The 5,311-nt window shown below is 50.3% G+C and overlaps 1 pseudogene; it reads right to left on the bottom strand.

The window, feature by feature from the left end:
* Positions 1–968: 968 nt before the first annotated feature.
* Positions 969–4,726, bottom strand: LOC109504292 (uncharacterized; annotated as a pseudogene).
* Positions 4,727–5,311: the final 585 nt, after the last annotated feature.

Genomic DNA, 5,311 nt, shown 5'->3' with positions numbered 1-5,311 from the left:
CCCCGACGGGGTTAAGATGGCCCTGGCGCAGTGCGCGGGATGTGCGCCGGGGGCCATTCAACTCGGTCCCCTGCGGTGGGGACCCAGGGGCCGAGGGGCGATTTGGGCCCGTCTCCCGCTGGCGACCGCGGTGGCGGCCACTAGGGGAAGGGCTTTTGCGCTGGGCTGGTCGAGTGGATGCACGATCTCCGTTGGCCGCGGAGGCTTGTGTTACCGATGTGGCCGGGGCGAGCATGCTGCGCGGGAATGCGAGAGTACTCTGTGTTGCGCGGTATGCCGAGATGCCGGAAGGGAAGCCGGCCACCGTATGGCGGGGCCTGCGTGCTGGCTGGCCTCCCAACGGAAGGGGGGCAACGGAAGGCTGGACGCAGTAGGCGTCCTTGCGGCCGTCCCCCCAACGCGGAACCCGTTGGGACAGGCGCTTTGTTGCGCCCGAATAACCGAGGGGGGATAAATTATTATTTAAATACCGTTGGTGAGACGGTGAAGGGGGGGCGCGGCTTTCTGCGCCTCTGGAAATGGGGGGACATCGGGGTCTGGGGGAGGTTGCTTTGGCTCCTCCATGTGCCGCGGAGGTGGTCTTGTGTCTGTCCTTTGATCGGACCTCGGAAATTGTTGACCCGGTAGGGCATGTGGTCCACCGTTGCCAAGCTAGTCGGGATTTCTTGACCAATGGCAGTGGAGTCTCTCCCGTGGCGCGCGGGGGGAGGATTTTCTTCCCCCTGGTGTGTGCCGCCCCTGGGGGGCGGGTTTCTCTCCGCCTGCGGGGTTTGGGGGGACTAGGGGAGGTGGGAACAACCCGGTCGCGGCCGGGCCCGCCTTTCCGCCCACCCCACTCCTGGTCATCCGGAGTGGGGCGAGGGAGGAGGGTTGGAGACCCTCCCCTACCTCGCCGGCCAAGTAGTTCTTGGTCGGTAGCGGGGCAGTAGCGCTTCGCTGCACCGCGCATCGCATTAAGGCGGTGTAACCTATGCCGAAACGGTGGTCAAGAAAACCCGTCCTATGGTGGAGGTTTCTTCCCCGGACGGGTAGTACTTCCTCTTTCGGATCAGGTGTGAAGGACAAGGTGACTGGGCCTGCACGGGAACGGCAATTGAGCGCATGCTTTTGCCTTTAGAGGTATAGACTGCTCTCCCTTCCTCCCCCAGTCACCCCCTTTCATGAAAGCCTGCGACGCGCGGTGCCTGTAGTGTTGCTTGGATATTCTGAACCATGGGGCTGTACAGGTTGACAGGGAATGGGGAATCATTTCGCCGGCCTGTGCAATATGCCCTCGCAGGTGGTCTCCCCCTGGGGTTTTAGTGGGTGTGAGTCCCACATAACCCCGCCCCCCCAGGGGTCGGGGTTCCCATAAGGGGTTTCCCCAGGGTGATAAAAAAAAGTGGTTCCTGGTATAATAATTGCTGCTCTACCTGTTGCTGCGGTAGTGGTTGCTGAAGTGGAAGTGGCTGTTGAATACTGTGTTGCTGAGGATATGGTAGATGTTGTTGGGGTTGCTGTATTTCAAGCAGCGACTGATCCCTTCTTGTATATCTGTATTTTGCCTCGGTGGGTCTACTTCGTCTGCGTTCAAGAGAATTTTGATACCTTACCTTCGCATTGACGCCCCGAGAGCCTTGCATATCATAGCACCGATCCGCGAGGTAAGCAGGAAGCGCATTCACATACTTCTCCACTTGTGTTATCGAGTATTTTGAGTGCATCTTTTTTTTTGGTTACGCAGGGGAAATCCATCATGGATAGCCCCGGCCCCTTGGGGGGGGCCGGGGGTTATGTCAGCCTCTTACTGACTAAAACCCCTGCGGGATGCCTACCTGTCGGACCGAGCAGGGGAGAGTCAGGGGAACTATTCCTATATTCCCTCCCCAACCCCCCTGGCCCCAGGGCTCGATTGTCGAGCCCCCTGCCATCATTTACCGCGCCTTGTCCCACAAAGGGAATAGGACGCGGTCCCGGTCGGTCTGGGACCGACCGGTTGGCCTTCTGGTGTCGCCTATGAGGTGAGGGGGCATCCGCCCTCACCCCTTACCCCCCTCTCCTAGTCGAGGAGGTGGGGTTTTTTGGGGGAGTGGGCCGTCCCCAAACGGGCACCACTCCCCCCTAACCTAACCTTTCCGTGGCAGGGGGATCCATCTTCCACCACTATGTGGAGAAAGAGCCGGATCCCCCCCGCCGAAGGAGTCGGGCCCGGGGCGGCCGAGGAGGAGGGTTCGAATCCCCGCTAGTCGTTCCCTCCTCCTCCTCGGCCGGTGTCCCCCAGGACCCGCTGTCTATGTCCCCCCTGGGTCGCCGGCCACCCCGTCGTCGCCGACGACGGGTTTGGTGTGGCCGGCGCTCCCTCTCGGCGGCCTCCTTTTTGGACGTTACGTCCTTGCAGAAGGAGGCCGTCGTTTCCCATCCCTCCTCGCTCCCACACATGGCCGCGACCATGCGCGGGAGCGAGATCGCTCCGTCGCGCCACCCCAATGCCCCGGCCAGGACACGGCGCTCCCCCTCCCAGGCCGTACAATCGGCCAGGGTATGGAGCGCCGTGTCCATCAGCACAGGGCAGTGGTGGCATCTGGTGGTGGGCTTCTTTCCTATACGGTGCAGATACTTGCCAAAACACCCATGGCCAGTGAGTATCTGCACCAGGTGGAAGGACAATCCGCATCCTCTCCTGCCTGCAAACTCCGGCAGGCGGACGGCCTCCGCTGTTTCGGGCCCGTACCCCGTGGGTCGGACAATTTGTCCGCCCACATTGTGTGGGTACGGGCCACAGCTTGAGACCTCAAGGCCCGCACGTCCCCGGCTCTTAGGCCCCCCCCCCTCGTGGAGCTCCTTGATCCTCCAATAGAGGATTCTGCGTTCCTCTGCAATGAGCTCCACGGGAGGGAAGCCAACCAGGGTGGTCGCCGCCATATACGAGACCGTGCTGTACGATCTCGTCATCTTGACCATCATTGGCCTCAACGCCTGCCTCAGCCTCCTTTGGCCCTCTCGGCAGGCGTTGAGCTGGGGCGCCGATATTGGCGCCCCGTTTAATGCGATCGACAGTACGGCCATTGTATATAGACGGCAAGCCCTCCATCCTGGGCCCCCAAGGTTGTGCTGCAGGCTGGCTACCGCCACTGCCGCATTGCGCACCCTGGGGGCCATTTTGAGTGCATCTGCCCATTCTTATTTCGAATCTTTTGTTTTAGCAACCAATCACGGTGTAGGGCTGTATAAAAAGAGAATCTAAGCTTACAGTATAATCTAAAATTATTACCGGATAAAAAAATATCCATGTGATATTGTTACACTTACAAGTAATACTAGAGAAGTGCTATACGGCGATTTTCCTGAAACTTGGCATACAAGTAGTACATGGAAAACTATTGGACATGTATATTGTTATATCGGCCCGAAAACCGTTTGAAGGGTAGAAATCACCCTTATCGATTTTGGAAGTAAGTTCGACTATTTTACGAATTATTTTTATGATTGTTGCGAAATACGATTGTTGATGCATCTAAAAATCCCTTCTTTGCGCTACCCAAGATGAACGACGTGGATGTGATAAGGTTTTCATCCCATTAGGGTGCTTTTTGAACGTGAGTCCTTTTGCCTCATAAGGTGCTTGCGTATCGTACAAGCGACCCAGGTTCGAATCCTACCCTACGGAAAGTTTTTTATTTGTTTTTAAATTTAAATGCGAGCGTTAAAAAATTTACAATTTGTGTAAAGGAAAAAATTTTAATTTGTATGGAGGTTGCGTTAAAAATAACTGTATATAGACGAAAAGAAATCAATTTAAAAAAATTAATTATAATAATTAAATAATAGAATTTAATTTTTAACTGAAAAAAAAGGGAATAATTTTTCACCACCTCCACATTGGTTATTCCTGGGCTCGACAAAGAGTGAAAAAATTTTTATCCTGCATTCTTGGTTTGTTAAAAATCAAGTCGGTCATATTGTATCTGCCATGGAGAATTATCAAAAACTGACTTCGGAATCCATTCCAAAAACCTCTAGATACCAAGTTTCATGAAAATTCAACAATTGTTTAGAAATTCATCTGCCATACTGGATCCGTCATTTTGAATTTTTGAAAACGGTCTTTAGATTTATTCAGGGTCCCCGAAAATCCCTAGATACCAATTGTCATAAAAATTAAACCATTTTGAAAAAATGCGACCGCCATATTGGATCCGCCATTTTGAATTCTTAAAATCGGACTTCAGATTTGTTATCAGCGACCCCAAAAACCTTTAATTACCTGATTTTGCAACAATTGTAAAAATAATTCGTCGAATAGTCGAACTTACCTCCAAAATCGATAAGGGTGATTTCTACCCTTCGGCTTTCGGGCCGATATAACAATATACATGTCCAATAGTTTTCCATGTACTACTTGTATGCCAAGTTTCAGAAAAATCGCTGTATGGCACTTCTTTAGTGTTACTTGTTAGCTACCATGAGAAAGTTTGAAAGAAACCTCTCGTTCTCAGTATATTTTTTGTTGATTCGCACTCTCATAAGGTGCGCTTTTTCACCGAAAACTCCTTTGAGTAGAGCATATGCCCAGTCAGCGTGGCTGTCTTCCACATTTACTAATGCGTTATACGCAGTTTGGAGCAGAAAACTCCATCTCCAAGAGGTACTTAGTAGGGAAAAATATATAAGTCTAATCTAAGAGAAATTTAGTAGGTAAAAAGAAAATAAAAAATAGTCGCAGACAAACTCGTTTAAACTCACTCATTCCGGAATGGCATCCAACTCACCTTCTCCTCTGTGTCTGACAAAACCCCACTAGTGGAGGTGGCTGAACTTATACAAGATAGCGATGACCTCATTTCTATAGCATCAATAGATAACGTAAATAAATAATAGTCGTACCCATTTCTTTATTTCACGAGAATATATTTTTCATAATAACTTCATGTGCAAAGTCACACATGAGACAACATTGAACTGGTTTTAATGTAGAAAATAGCTTTAAAGCCTTAATTCTTTACAAACACATAAAGATATGTGAGACAATACTCAAACATTAATCAAGAAACCCTTAGAGTAATATATAGTGTGCTGTATATTAAATGTATATTAAAATAAAATAAAATAAAAACATGCCACTTTACATTCAGTACACAAGAAAACCATAAGATTGCAAACTATATCTTAAGAACACTATCTTGTTAGCTCAAAGTGGAGGCCTTCAAATAAAGTTGGCGAGAAAACATAAGCGAAGCTTAAGGCAAGATACCACCTTTGCACTTTAAAAAAATTGAAAATTTTTGTTGTTCTTAAAGTACTCTTTCAAGTGTATAGAATCGAAATTCATTCA

The sequence above is a fragment of the Harpegnathos saltator genome, unplaced genomic scaffold, assembly GCF_003227715.2.
Source record: "Harpegnathos saltator strain DR-91 unplaced genomic scaffold, Hsal_v8.6 scaffold28, whole genome shotgun sequence".
NCBI classification, from domain to species: Eukaryota; Metazoa; Arthropoda; class Insecta; order Hymenoptera; family Formicidae; genus Harpegnathos; species Harpegnathos saltator.
This window is presented reverse-complemented; position numbering and strand designations above follow the sequence as displayed.